Source organism: Schistocerca serialis, chromosome 2 (genome assembly GCF_023864345.2).
Source record: "Schistocerca serialis cubense isolate TAMUIC-IGC-003099 chromosome 2, iqSchSeri2.2, whole genome shotgun sequence".
Lineage (NCBI taxonomy): Eukaryota > Metazoa > Arthropoda > Insecta > Orthoptera > Acrididae > Schistocerca > Schistocerca serialis.
Window position 1 is genome coordinate 7,137,930 of NC_064639.1, and position 15,333 is coordinate 7,153,262.

Below are 15,333 nucleotides of genomic sequence, written 5' to 3' on the forward strand. Positions count from 1 at the left end.
GTCACAGAAATGGTTCAAAACATAGTCTGTAAGAAGAGTCAGTCTTCTTGTCCATTTGTCGGCATTGTGACTTTTGTAGACAATTCCGATGCAATTTCTGTGTTTCATCGTCAATAAGATGGTCCAAGGGATACAGTAAACCTGGAGTGAAGCATCGGAATCTATAAGTAGTGTCACAGGAATGGTTCAAAACATAGACATTAAGAAGATACAGACTTCTTGTACTTAAGTCGGCATTGTGCCTTTTGTATTTAATTCCGATGCAATTTCTGGGTTTCATCGTCAATAAGAAGGTCAGAGGGATACAGTATACCTGAATTGAAGCATCGGAATCTACAACTAGTGTCATAGGAATGGTTCAAAGCACAGTCAGTAGGAAGAGTCAGTCTTCTTGTCCATAAGTCGGCATTGTGCCTTTTGTGTTTAATTCCGTTGCAATATCTGTGTTTCATCGTCAATAAGAAGGTCCAAGGTATACAGTAAGCCTGGAGTGTAGCATCGGAATCTATAACTAGTGTCACAGGAATGGTTCAAAACATAGACAGTAAGAAGTGTCATTGATCATGTACCTAAGTCGGCATTGTGCCTTTTTTATTTAATTCCGATGCAATTTCTGTGTTTCATCGTCAATAAGATGGTTGAAGGGATACAGTAAACCTGAAGTGAAGCATCGGAATCAATAACTAGTGTCACAGGAATGGTTCAAACAAAGGCAGTTAGAAGAGTCAGTCTTCATGTACTTAAGTCGATATTGTGCCTTTTGTATTTAATTCCGATGCAATTTCTGTGTTTCATCGTCAATAAGAAGGTCCAAGGGATACAGTAAACCTGGAGTGAAGCATCGGAATCTATAACTAGTGTCTATGGAATGGTTAAAAACATAGACAGTGAGAAGAGTCAGTTTTCTTGTACTTAAGTCGGCATTGTGCCTTTTGTATTTAATTCCGATGCAATTTCTGTGTTTCATCGTCAATAAGAAGGTCCAAGGGATACAGTAAACCTGAAGTGAAGCATCGGAATCTATAACTAGTGTCACAGGAATGGTTCAAAACATTGTCAGTAAGAAGAGTCATTCTTCATGTACTTACGTCGGCATTGTGCCTTTTGTATTTAATTCCGATGCAATTTCAGTGTTTCATCGTCAATAAGCAGATCCAAGGGATACAGCAAACCTGAAGTGAAGCATCGGAATGTATAACTAGAGTCACAGGAATGGTTCAAAACGTAGACAGTAAGAAGAGTCAGTCTCTTGTACTTAAGTCGGCATTTTGCCTTTGGTATTTAATTCCGATGCAATTTCTGTGTTTTATCGTCAATAAGAAGGTCAGAGGGATACAGTAAACCTGAAGTGAAGCATCGGAATCTATAACTAGTGTCACAGGAATGGTTCAAAACATAGTCAGTAAGAAGAGTCAGTCTTCTTGTCCTTAAGTCGGCATTGTGCCTTTTGTATTTACTTCCGATGCAATTTCTCTGTTTCATCGTCAACAAGAAGGTCCTAGGGATACAGTAAACCTGGAGTGAAGCATCGGAATCTATAACTAGTGTCACAGGAATGGTTCAAAACATAGACAGTAAGAAGATACAGTCTTCTTGTACTTAAGTCGGCATTGTGCCTTTTGTATTTAATTCCGATGCAATTTCTGTGTTTCATCGTCAATAAGAAGGTCAGAGGGATACAGTAAACCTGAAGTGAAGCATCGGAATCTATAACTAGTGTCACAGGACTGGTTCAAAACATAGTCAGTAAGAAGAGTCAGTCTTCTTGTCCATAAGTCGGCATTGTGCCTTTTGTATTTAATTCCAATGCAATTTCTGTGTTTCATCGTCAATAAGAAGGTCCAAAGGATACACTAAACCTGGAGTGTAGCATCGGAATCTCTAACTAGTGTCACAGGAATGGTTTAAAACATAGACAATATGAAGAGTCAGTCATCATGTACCGAAATCGGCATTGAGCCTTTTGTTTTTAATTCCGATGCAATTTCTGTGTTTCATCGTCAACAAGAACGTCAGAGGGATACAGTAAACCTGAAGTGAAGCATCGGAATCTATAACTAGTGTCACAGGAATGGTTCAAAACATAGTCAGAAAGAAGAGGCAGTCTTCTTGTCCTTAAGTCGGCATTGTGCCTTTTGTATTTAATTCCAATGCAATTTCTCTGTTTCATCGTCAATAAGAAGGTCCAAGGGATACAGTAAACCTGGAGTGAAGCATCGGAATCTATAACTAGTGTCAATGGATTGGTTCAAATCGTAGACAGTAAGAAGATACAGTCTTCTTGTACTTAAGTCGGCATTGTGCCTTTTGTATTTTATTCCGATGCAATTTCTTTGTTTCATCGTCAATAAGAAGGTCCAAGGGATACAGTAAACCTGAAGTGAAGCATCGGAATCTATAACTAGTGTCACTGGAATGGTTCAAAACATAAACCGTAAGAAGTGTGAGTCTCTTGTACTTAAGTCGGCATTGTGCCTTTTGTATTTAATTCCGATTGAATTTCTGTGTTTCATCTTCAATAAGAAGGTCCAAGAGATACAATAAACCTGAAGTGAAGAATCAGACTCTATTACTAATGTCACAGGAATAGTTCAAAACAAAGACAGTAGGAAGAGTCAGTCTTCTTGTACTTAAGTCGGCATTGTGCCTTTTGTATTTAATTCCGATGAAATTTATGTGTTTCATCGACAATAAGAAGGACCAAGGGATACAGTAACCTAAAGTGAAGCATCGGAATAAATAACTAGTGTCACAGGAATGGTTCAAAACATAGACAGTAAGAAGAGTCAGTCTTCTTGTACTTATGTCGGTATTGTGCCTTTTGTATTTAATTCCGATGCAATTTCTGTGTTTCATCGTCAATAAGAAGGTCAGAGGGATACAGTAAACCTGAAGTGAAGCATCGGAATCTATAACTAGTGTCACAGGACTGGTTCAAAACATAGTCAGTAAGAAGAGTCAGTCTCCTTGTCCATAAGTCGGCATTGTGCCTTTTGTATTTAATTCCGATGCAATTTCTGTGTTTCATCGTCAATAAGAAGGTCCAAGGGATACAGTAAACCTGAAGTGAAGCATCGGAATCTATAACTAGTGTCACAGGAACGGTTCAAATCATAGACAGTAAGAAGTGTGAGTCTCTTGTACTTAAGTCGGCATTGTGCCACTTGTATTTAATTCCGATGGAATTTCTGTGTTTCATCGTCAATAAGAAGGTCCAAGAGATACAATAAACCTGAAGTGAAGAATCGGACTCTATAACTAATGTCACAGGAATAGTTCAAAACATAGACAGTAGGAAGAGTCAGTCTTCTTGTACTTAAGTCGGCATTGTGCCTTTTGTATTTAATTCCGATGAAATTTATGTGTTTCATCGACAATAAGATGGTCCAAGGGATACAGTAACCTAAAGTGAAGCATCGGAATAAATAACTAGTGTCACAGGAATGGTTCAAAACATAGACAGTAAGAAGAGTCAGTCTTCTTGTACTTATGTCGGTATTGTGCCTTTTGTATTTAATTCCGATGCAATTTCTGTGTTTCATCGTCAATAAGGTCAGAGGGATACAGTAAACCTGAAGTGAAGCATCGGAATCCATAACTAGTGTCACAGGAATGGTTCAAAGCATAGTCAGTAAGAAGAGTCAGTCTTCTTGTACTGAAATCGGCATTGTGCCTTTTCAATTTAATTCCGATGCAATTTCTGTGTTTCATCGTCAATAAGAAGGTCCAAGGGATACAGTAAACCTGGAGTTTAGCATCGGATTCTATAACTAGTGTCAATGAAATGGTTCAAAACATAGACAGTAAGAAATGTCAGACTTCTAGTACTTAAGTCGGCATTGTGCTTTTGTATTTAATTCCTGTGCAATTTCTGTGTTTCATCGTCAATAAGAAGGTCAGAGGGATACAGTAAACCTGAAGTGAAGCATCGGAATCTATAATCATTGTCACAGGAATGGTTCAAACATAGTCAGTAAGAAGAGTCAGTCTTCTTGTACTTAAGTCGGCATTTTGTCTTTTGTATTTATTTCCGATGCGATTCCTGTGTTTCATCGTCAATACGAAGGTCCTAGGGATACAGTAAACCTTAAGTGAAGCATCGGAATCCATAACTAGTGTCACAGGAATGGTTCAAAGCATAGTCAGTAAGAAGAGTCAGTCTTCTTGTACTTAAGTCGGCATTGTGCCTTTTCTATTTAATTGCGATGCAATTTCTGTGTTTCATCGTCAATAAGAAGGTCCAAGGGATACAGTAAACCTGGAGTGAAGCATCGGAATCTATAACTAGTGTCAATGGATTGGTTCAAATCGTAGACAGTAAGAAGAGTCAGTCTTCTTGTACTTAAGTCGGCATTGTGCCTTTTGTATTAAATTCCGATGCAATTTCTGTGTTTCATCATCAATAAGAAGGTCCTTGGAATACAATAAACCTAAAGTGAAGAATCGGGGTCTATAACTAGTGTCACAGGAAAAGTTCAAAACATAGACAATAGGAAGAGTCAGTCTTCTTGTACTTAAGTCGGCATTGTGCCTTTAGTATTTATTTCCGATGAAATTCCTGTGTTTCATCGTCAATAAGAAGTTCACAGGGATACAGTAAACCTGAAGTGAAGCATCGGAATCTATAACTAGTGTCACAGGAATGGTTCAAAACATAGTCAGTAAGAAGAGTCAGTCTTCTTGTACTTAAGTCGGCACTGTGCCTTTTCTATTTAATTCCGATGCAATTTCAGTGTTTCATCGTCAATAAGAAGGTCCAAGGGATGCAGTAAATCTGAAGTGAAGCATCGGAATCTATAACTAGTGTCACAGGAATGGTTCAAAACGTAGACAGTAGGAAGAGTCAGTCTCTTGTACTTAAGTCGGCATTGTGCCTTTTGTATTTAATTCCGATGCAATTTCTGTGTTTCATCGTCAATAAGAAGGTCAGAGGGATACAGTAAACCTGAAGTGTAGCATCGGAATCTATAACTAGTGTCACAGGAATGGTTCAAACCATAGTCAGTAAGAAGAGTCAGTCATCTTGTCCTTAAGTCAGGATTGTGTCTTTTGTATTTAATTCCGAAGCAATTTCTGTATTTCATCGTCAATAAGAAGGTCCAAGGCATACAGTAAACCTGGAGTGAAGCATCGGAATCTATAACTAGTGTCACAGGAATGGTTGAAAACATAGTCAGTTAGAAGAGTCAGTCTTCATGTACTTAAGTCGGCATTGTGCCTTTTGTATTTAATTCCGATACAATTTCTGTGTTTCATCGTCAATAAGATGGTCCATGGGATGCAGTAAACTTGAAGTCAAGCATCGGAATCTATAACTAGTGTCGCTGGAATGGTTCAAAACATAGACAGTTAGAAGAGTCAGTCTCCTTGTACTTAAATCACATTGTGTCTTTTCTATTTAATTCCGATGCAATTTCTGTGTTTCATCGTCAATAAGAAGGTCAGAGGGATACAGTAAAGCTGGAGTGAAACATCGGAATCTATAACTAGTGTCAATGGAATGGTTCAAAACATAGACAGTAAGAAGAGTCAGTCTTCTTGTACTTAAGTCGGCATTGTGCCTTTTGTATTTAATTCCGATGCAATTTCTGAGTTTGATCGTCAATAAGAAGGTCAGAGAGATACAGTAAACTTGATGTGAAGCATCGGAATCTATAACTAGTGTCACAGTTATGGTTCAAAACATAGTCAGTAAGAAGAGTCAGTCTGCTTGTCCTTAAGTCGGCATTGTGCCTTTTGTATTTAATTCCGATGCAATTTCTGTGTTTCATCGTCAATACGAAGGTCAGAGGGATGCAGTAAACCTGAAGTGAAGCATCGGAATCTATAACTAGTGTCACAGGAATGGTTCAAAACATAGTCAGTGGGAAGAGTCAGTCTTCTTGTACTTAAGTCGGCATTGTGCCTTTTCTATTTAATTCCGATGCAATTTCTGTGTTTCATCGTCAATAAGAACGTCAGAGGGATACAGTAAACCTGAAGTGAAGCATCGGAATCTATAACTAGTGTCACAGGAATGGTTCAAAACCTAGTCCGTAAGAATAGTCAGTCTCTTGTACTGAAGTCGGCATTGTGCCTTTTGTATTTCATTCCGATGCAATTTCTGTGTTTCATCGTCAATAAGAAGGTCCAAGGGATACAGTAAAACTGAAGTGAAACATCGGAATCTATAACTAGTGTCACAAGAATGGTTCAAAACGTAGACAGTAACAAGAGTCAGTCTTCTTGTACTGTAGTAGGCATTGTGCCTTTTGTATTTTATTCCGATGCAATTTCAGTGTTTCATCGTCAATAAGAAGGTCACATGGATACAGTAAACCTGAAGTGAAGCATCGGAATCTATAACTAGTGTCACAGGAACGGTTCAAAACATAGTCAGTAAGAAGAGTCCGTCTTTTTGTACTTAAGTCGGCATTTTCCCTTCTGAATTTTAATCCGATACAATTTCTGTGTTTCATCGTCAATAAGATGGTCCATGGGATGCAGTAAACTTGAAGTCAAGCATCGGAATCTATAACTAGTGTCGCTGGAATGGTTCAAAACATAGACAGTTAGAAGAGTCAGTCTCCTTGTACTTAAATCACATTGTGTCTTTTCTATTTAATTCCGATGCAATTTCTGTGTTTCATCGTCAATAAGAAGGTCAGAGGGATACAGTAAAGCTGGAGTGAAACATCGGAATCTATAACTAGTGTCAATGGAATGGTTCAAAACATAGACAGTAAGAAGAGTCAGTCTTCTTGTACTTAAGTCGGCATTGTTCCTTTTGTATTTAATTCCGATGCAATTTCTGAGTTTGATCGTCAATAAGAAGGTCAGAGAGATACAGTAAACTTGATGTGAAGCATCGGAATCTATATCTAGTGTCACAGTTATGGTTCAAAACATAGTCAGTAAGAAGAGTCAGTCTGCTTGTCCTTAAGTCGGCATTGTGCCTTTTGTATTTAATTCCGATGCAATTTCTGTGTTTCATCGTCAATAAAAAGGTCCAAGGGATATAGTAAACCTGGAGTGAAGCATCGGAATCTATAACTAGTGTCACAGGAATGGTTCAAAACATAGAAAGTAAGAAGAGTCAGTCTTCATGTACTTCAGTCGGCATTGTGCTTTTGTATTTAATTCCGATGCAATTTCTGTGTTTCATCGTCAATGCGAAGGTCCAAGGGATACAGTAAACCTGAAGTGAAGCATCGGAATCTATAACGAGTGTCACAGGAATGGTTCCAAGCTTAGACAGTAGGAAGAGTAAGTCTTCTTGTACTTAAGTCGGCATTGTGCCTTTTGTATTTAATTCCGATGAAATTTCTGTGTTTCATCGTCAATAAGAACGTCCAAGGGATACAGTAAACCTGAAGTGAAGTATCGGAATCTATAACTAGTGTCACAGGAATGGTGCAAAACATAGACAGTAAGAAGAGTCAGTCTTCTTGTACTTAAGTCGGCATTGTGCCTTTTCTATTTAATTCCGATGCAATTTCGGTGTTTCATCGTCAATACGAAGGTCAGAGGGATGCAGTAAACCTGAAGTGAAGCATCGGAATCTATAACTAGTGTCACAGGAATGGTTCAAAACATAGTCAGTGGGAAGAGTCAGTCTTCTTGTACTTAAGTCGGCATTGTGCCTTTTCTATTTAATTCCGATGCAATTTCTGTGTTTCATCGTCAATAAGAACGTCAGAGGGATACAGTAAACCTGAAGTGAAGCATCGGAATCTATAACTAGTGTCACAGGAATGGTTCAAAACATAGTCCGTAAGAATAGTCAGTCTCTTGTACTGAAGTCGGCATTGTCCTTTTGTATTTCATTCCGATGCAATTTCTGTGTTTCATCGTCAATAAGAAGGTCAGAGGGATACAGTAAAGCTGGAGTGAAACATCGGAATCTATAACTAGTGTCAATGGAATGGTTCAAAACATAGACGGTAAGAAGAGTCAGTCTTCTTGTACTTAGGTCGGCATTGTGCCTTTTGTATTTAATTCCGATGCAATTTCTGAGTTTGACAGTCAATAAGAAGGTCAGAGAGATACAGTAAACATGATGTGAAGCATCGGAATCTATAACTAGTGTCACAGTTATGGTTCAAAACGTAGTCAGTAAGAAGAGTCAGTCTTCTTGTCCTTAAGTCATCATTGTGCCTTTTGTATTTAATTCCGATGCAATTTCTGTGTTTCATCGTCAATTAAAAGGTCCAAGGGATATAGTAAACCTGGAGTGAAGCATCGGAATCTATAACTAGTGTCACAGGAATGGTTCAAAACATAGAAAGTAAGAAGAGTCAGTCTTCTTGTCCGTTTGTCGGCATTGAGCCTTTTGTATTTATTTCCGTTTGCAGTTTCTGAGTTTCATCGTCAATAAGCAGGTCAGAGGGATACAGTAAACCTGGAGTGAAGCATCGGAATCTATTACTAGTGTCACAGGAATGGTTCAAAACATAGTCAGTAAGAAGAGTCAAACTTCTTGTCCTTATGTCGGGATTGTTCCTTTTGTATTTAATTCCGATGCAATTTCTATGTTTCATCGTCAATAAGAAGGTCCAAACGATACAGTAAATCTGAAGTGAAGAATCGGAATCTATAACTAGTGTCACTGGAATGGTTCAAAATATAGACAGTAAGAAGAGTCAGTCTTCTAGTACTTTCGTTGGCATTGTGCCTTTTGTATATAATTCCGATGCAATTTCTGTGATTCATCGTCAATAAGAAGGTCAGAGGGATACAGTAAACCTGAAGTGAAACATCGGACCCTATAACTAGTGTCACAGAAATGGTTCAAAACATAGACAGTAGGAAGAGTCAGTCTTCTTGTACTTAAGTCCGCATTGTGCCTTTTGTACTTAAATCCGATGCAATTTCTGTGTTTCATCGGCAACAAGGTCAGAGGGATATAGTAAACCTGAAGTGAAGCATCGGAATCTATAACTAGTGTCACAGAAATGGTTCAAAACATAGACAGTAGGAAGAGTCAGTCTTCTTGTACTTAAGTCGGCTTTGTGCCTTTTGTATTTAATTCCGATGCAATTTCTGTGTTTCATCGTCAATAAGAAGGTCCAAGGGATACAGTAAACCTGGAGTGAAGCATCGTAATCTATAACTAGTGTCACAGGAATGTTTCAAAACATAGACAGTAAGAAGAGTCAGTCTTCTTGTACTTCAGTCGGCATTGTGCCTTTCGTATTTAATTCCGATGCAATTTCTGTGTTTCACCGTCAATAAGAAGGTCAGAGGGATACAGTAAACCTGAAGCATCGGAATCTATTACAAGTGTCACAGGAATGGTTCAAACATAGACAGTATGAAGAGTCAGTCTTCTTGTACTTAAGTCGGCATTGTGCCTTTTGTATTTAATTCGGTTGCAATATCTGTGTTTCATCGTGAATAAGAAGGTCAGAGGGATATAGTAAACCCGAAGTGAAGCATCGGAATCTATAACTAGTGTCACAGGAATGGTTCAAAACATAGTCAGTAATAATAGTCAGTCTTCTTGTCCTTATGTCGGTATTGTGCCTTTTGTATTTAATTCCGATGCAATATCTGTGTTTTATCGTCAACAAGAAAGTCCAAGGGATACAGTAAACCTGGAGTAAAGCATCGGAATCTATAACTAGTGTCACAGTATTGGTTCAAAGCATAGACAGTAAGAAGAGTCAGTCTTCTTGTACTTAAGTCGGCATTGTGCCTTTTGTATTTAATTCCAATGCAATTTCTGTGTTTCATCGTCAATAAGAAGGTCGAAGGAATACAGTAAACCTGAAGTGAAGCATCGGAATCTATAACTAGTGTCACTGGAATGGTTCACAATATAGACAGTAAGAATAGTCAGTCTTCTTGTACTTAAGTCGGCATTATGCCTTTTGTATTTAATTCCGATGCGATTTCTGTGATTCATCGTCAACAAGAAGGTCCAAGGGATACAGTAAACCTGAAATGAGGCATCGGACTCTATAACTAGTGTCACAGAAATGGTTCAAAACATAGTCAGTAAGAAGTGTCGGTCTTCATGTACTTAAGTCGGCATTGTGCCTTTTGTATTGAATTCCGATGCAATTTCTGTTTTTCATCGTCAATAAGAAGGTCCAAGGGAAACAGTGAACCAGAAGTGAAGCATCGGAATCTATAACTAGTGTCACGGGAATGGTTCAGAACATAGGCAGTAGGAAGAGTCAGTCTTCATGTACTTAAGTCCGCATTGTGCCTTTTCTATTTAATTCCGATGCAATTTCTGTGTTTCATTGTCAATAAGAACGGCAGAGGGATACAGTAAACCTGAAGCGAAGCATCGGAATCTATAACTAGTGTCACAGGAATGGTTCAAACAAAGACAGTAAGAAGAGTCAGTCATCGGGTACTTAAGTCGGCATTGTCACCTTTGTATTCAATTCCGACGCAATTTATGTGTTTCATCGTCAATAAGAAGGTCCAAGGGATACAGTAAACCTGAAGTGAAGCATCGGAATCTATTTCTAGAGTCACAGGAATGGTTCAAAACAGAGTCAGTAAGAAGAGTCAGTCTTCTTGTCCTTCAGTCGGCATTGTGCCTTTTGTATTTAATTCCGATGAAATTTCTGTGTTTCATCGTCAATAAGATGGTCAGAGGGATACAGTAAACCTGAAATGAAGCATCGGAATCCACAACCAGTGTTACAGGAATGGTTCAAATCATAGACAGTAGGAAGAATCAGCCTTCTTGTACTTAAGTCGGCATTGTGCCTTTTGTATTTAATTCCGATGCGTTTTCTTTGTTTCATCGTCAATAAGAAGGTCCAAGGTATACAGTAAACCTGAAGTAAAGCATCGGAATCTATAACTAGTGTCACAGGAATGGTTCAAACACAATCAGTAAGAAGAGTCAGTCTTCTTGTACTTAAGTCGGCATTGTGCCTTTCGTCTTTAATTCCGATGCAATCTCTGTGTTTCACCGTCAATAAGAAGATCAGAGGGATACAGTAAACCTGAAGTGAAGCATCGGAATCTATAACTAGGGTCACAGGAATGGTTCAAACAAAGACAGTAAGAAGAGTCAGTCATCGGGTACTTAAGTCGGCATTGTCACTTTTGTATTCAATTCCGACGCAATTTATGTGTTTCATCGTCAAAAAGAAGGTCCAAGGGATACAGTAAACCTGAAGTGAAGCATCGGAATCTACAACTAGTGCCACAGGAATGGTTCAAAACATAGACAGTAAGAAGAGTCAGTCCTCTTGTACATAATTCGGCATTGTGCCTTTTCTAATTAATTCCGATGCAATCTCTGTGTTTCATCGTCAATAAGCAGGTCACAGGGATACAGTAAACCTGAAGTGAAGCATCGGAATCCAAAACTAGTGTCAAAGGAATGGTTCAAAACATAGACAGTAGGAAGAGTCAGTCTTCTTGTACTTAAGTCGGCATTGTGCCTTTTGCATTTAATTCCGACGTAATTTCTGTGTTTCATCGTCAATAAGAACTTCCAAGGTATACAGTAAACCTCAAGTGTAGTATCGGAATCTATAACAAGTGTCACAGGACTGGTTCAAATCATAGTCAGTAAGAAGAGACAGTCTTCTTGTCCTTAAGTCGCCATTGTGCCTTTTGTATTTAATTCAGATGCAATTTCTGTGTTTCATCGTCAATAAGGTCAGAGGGATACAGTAAACCTGAAGTGAAGCATCGGAATCTATAACTAGGGTCACAGGAATGGTTCAAACAAAGACAGTAAGAAGAGTCGGTCATCGGGTACTTAAGTCGGCATTGTCACTTTTGTATTCAATTCCGACGCAATTTATGTGTTTCATCGTCAATAAGAAGGTCCAAGGGATACAGTAAACCTGAAGTGAAGCATCGGAATCTATTGCTAGAGTCACAGGAATGGTTCAAAACAGAGTCAGTAAGAAGAGTCAGTCTTCTTGTCCTTTAGTCGGCATTGTGCCTTTTGTATTAAATTCCGATGAAATTTCTGTGTTTCATCGTCAATAAGATGGTCAGAGGGATACAGTAAACCTGAAGTGAAGCATCGGAATCCACAACCAGTGTCACAGGAATGGTTCAAATCATAGACAGTAGGAAGAATCAGCCTTCTTGTACTTAAGTCGGCACTGTGCCTTTTGTATTTAATTCAGATGCAATTTCTGTGTTTCATCGTCAATAAGGTCAGAGGGATACAGTAAACCTGAAGTGAAGCATCGGAATCTATAACTAGTGTCACAGGAGTGGTTAAAACATAGTCAGTAAGAACAGTCAGTCTTCTTGTACTTAAGTCGGCATTGTGCCTTTTGTATTTAATTCCTACGCAATTTCTGTGTTTCATCGTCAATAACAAGGTCCAAGAGATACAGTAAACCTGAAGTGAAGCATCGGAATCTATAACTAGTGTCACAGGAATGGTTCAAACATTGACAGTAAGAAGAGTCAGTCTTAGGGTACTCAAGTCGGAATTGTCGCTTTTGTATTTAATTCCGATGCAATTTCTGTGTTTCATCGTCAATAAGAAGGTCAGAGGGATACAGTAAACCTGAAGTGAAGCATCAGAATCTAAAACTAGTGCCACAGGTATGGCTCAAAACATAGACAGTAGGAAGAATCAGCCTTCTTGTACTTATGTCGGCATTGTGCCTTTTGTATTTAATGGTTCAAATCATAGTCAATATGAACAGTCAGTCTTCTTGTCCTTAAGTCGCCATTGTGCCTTTTGTATTTAATTCAGATGCAATTTCTGTGTTTCATCGGCAATAAGGTCAGAGGGATGCAGTAAACCTGAAGTGAAGCATCGGAATCTATAACTAGTGTCACAGGAATGGTTCAAACATAGTCGGTAAGAAGAGTCAGTCTTCTTGTACTTAAGTCTGCATTGTGCCTTTCGTATTTAATTCCGATGCAATTTCTGTGTTTCACCGTCAATAAGAAGGTCAGAGGGTTACAGTAAACCTGGAGTGAAGCATCGGAATCTATAACTAGTGTCACAGGAATGGTTCAAAACATAGTCAGTATAAACAGTCAGTCTTCCTGTCCTTAAGTCGCCATTGTGCCTTTTGTATTTAATTCAGATGCAATTTTTGTGTTTCATCGGCAATAAGGTCAGAGGGATACAGTAAACCTGGAGTGAAGCATCGGAATCTATAACTAGTGTCACAGGAATGGTTCAAAACATAGACAGTAAGAAGAGTCAGTCTTCTTGTACTTAAGTCGACGTTGTGCCTTTTCTATTTAATTCCGATGCAATGTCTGTGTTTCATCGTCAACAAAAAGGTCCGAGGGATACTGTAAACCTGAAGTGAAGCATCGGAATCTATAACTAGTGTCACAGGAATGGTTCAAAACATAGTCTGTAAGAAGAGTCAGTCTTCTTGTACTTAACTCGGCATTGTGCGTTTTCTACTTAATTAAGATGCAATTTCTGTGTTTCATCGACAATAACAAGGTCCAAGGGATACAGGGAACCTGGAGTGAAGCATCGGAATCCATAACTAGTGTCAATGGAATGGGTCAAAACATAGACAGTAAGAAGAGTCAGTCTTCTTGTACTTAAGTCGGCATAATGCCTTTTGTATTTAATTCCGATGCAATTTCTGTGTTTCATCGTCAATAAGAAGGTCAGAGGGATACAGTAAACCTGAATTGAAGCATCGGAAGCTATTGCTAGTGTCACAGGAATGGTACAAATCAGGGTCAGTAAGAAGAATCAGTCTTCTTGTCCTTAAGTCGGCATTGAGCCTTTTGTATTTAATTCCGATGAAATTTCTGTGTTTCATCGTCAATAAGAATGTCAGAGGGATACAGTAAACCTGAAGTGAAGCATCGGAATCCACAACTAGTGTCACAGGAATGGTTCAAAACATAGACAGTAGGAAGAATCAGCCTTCTTGTACTGAAGTCGGCATTGTGCCTTTCGTATTTAATTCCGATGAAATTTCTGTGTTTCACCGTCAATAAGAAGGTCAGAGGGATACAGTAAACCTGAAGTGAAGCATCGGAATCTATAACTAGGGACACAGGAATGGTTCAAACAAAGACAGTAAGAAGAGTCAGTTTTCAGGTACTTAAGTCGGCATTGTCCCTTTTGTATTTAATTCCGATGCAATTTCTGTGTTTCACCGTCAATAAGAAGGTCAGAGGGATACAGTAAACCTGGAGTGAAGCATCGGAATCAATAACTAGTGTCACAGGAATGGTTCAAAGCATAGACAGTAAGAAGAGTCAGTTCTCTTGTATTTAAGTCGGCATTGTGGCTTTTGTATTTAATTGCGATGCAATTTCTGTGTTTCATCGTCAATAAGAAGGTCAGAGGGATACAGTAAACCTGAAGTGAAGCATCGGAATCTATAACTAGAGTCACAGGAATGGTTCAAAACATAGTCAGTAAGAAGAGTCAGTCTTCTTACCCTTAAGTCGGCATTGTGCCTTTTGTGTTTCATTCCGATGCAATTTCTGTGTTTCATCGGCAATAAGGTCAGAGGGATACAGTTAACCTGAAGTGAAGCATCGGAATCTATAACTACTGTCACAGGAATGGTTCAAAACGTAGACAGTAGGAACAGTCAGTCTTCCTGTACTTAAGTCGGCATTGTGCCTTTTGTACGTATTTCCGATGCAATTTCTGTGTTTCATTGTCAATTAGAAGGTCAGAGTGATACAGTAAACCTGAAGTGAAGCATCGGAATCTAAAACTAGTGTCGCAGGAATGGTTCAAAACATAGACAGTAGGAAGAGTCAGTCTTCTTGTACTTCAGTCGGCATTGTGCCTTTTGTATTTAATTCCGATGCAATTTCTGTGTTTCTTCGTCACTAAGAAGGTCCAAGGTACACAGTAAACCTGAAGTAAAGTATCGGAATCTATAACTAGTGTCACAGGAATGGTTCAAACTATAATCAGTAAGAAGAGTCAGTCTACTTGTACTTAAGTCGGCATTGTGCCTTTTCTATTTAATTCCGATGCAATTTCTGTGTTTCATCGTCAATAAGAAGGTCCAAGGGATATAGTAAACCTAGAGTGAAGCATCGGAATCTATAACTAGTGTCACAAGAATGGTACAATACATAGACAGTAAGAAGAGTCAGTCTTCTTGTACTTATGTCGTCATTGTGCCTTTTATATTTAACCCGATGCAATTTCTGTTTTTGATCGTCAATAAGAAGGTCCAAGGGATACAGTAAACCTGAAGTGAAGCATCGGAATCTATAACTAGTGTCACAGGAATGGTTCAAAACATACTCAGTAAGAAGAGTCAGTCTTCTTGTACTTAAGTCGGCATTGTGCCTTTCGTATTTAATTCCGATGCAATATCTGTGTTTCACCGTCAATAAGAAGGTCAGAGGGATACAGTAAACCGGAAGTGAATCATCGGAATCTATAACTGGTGT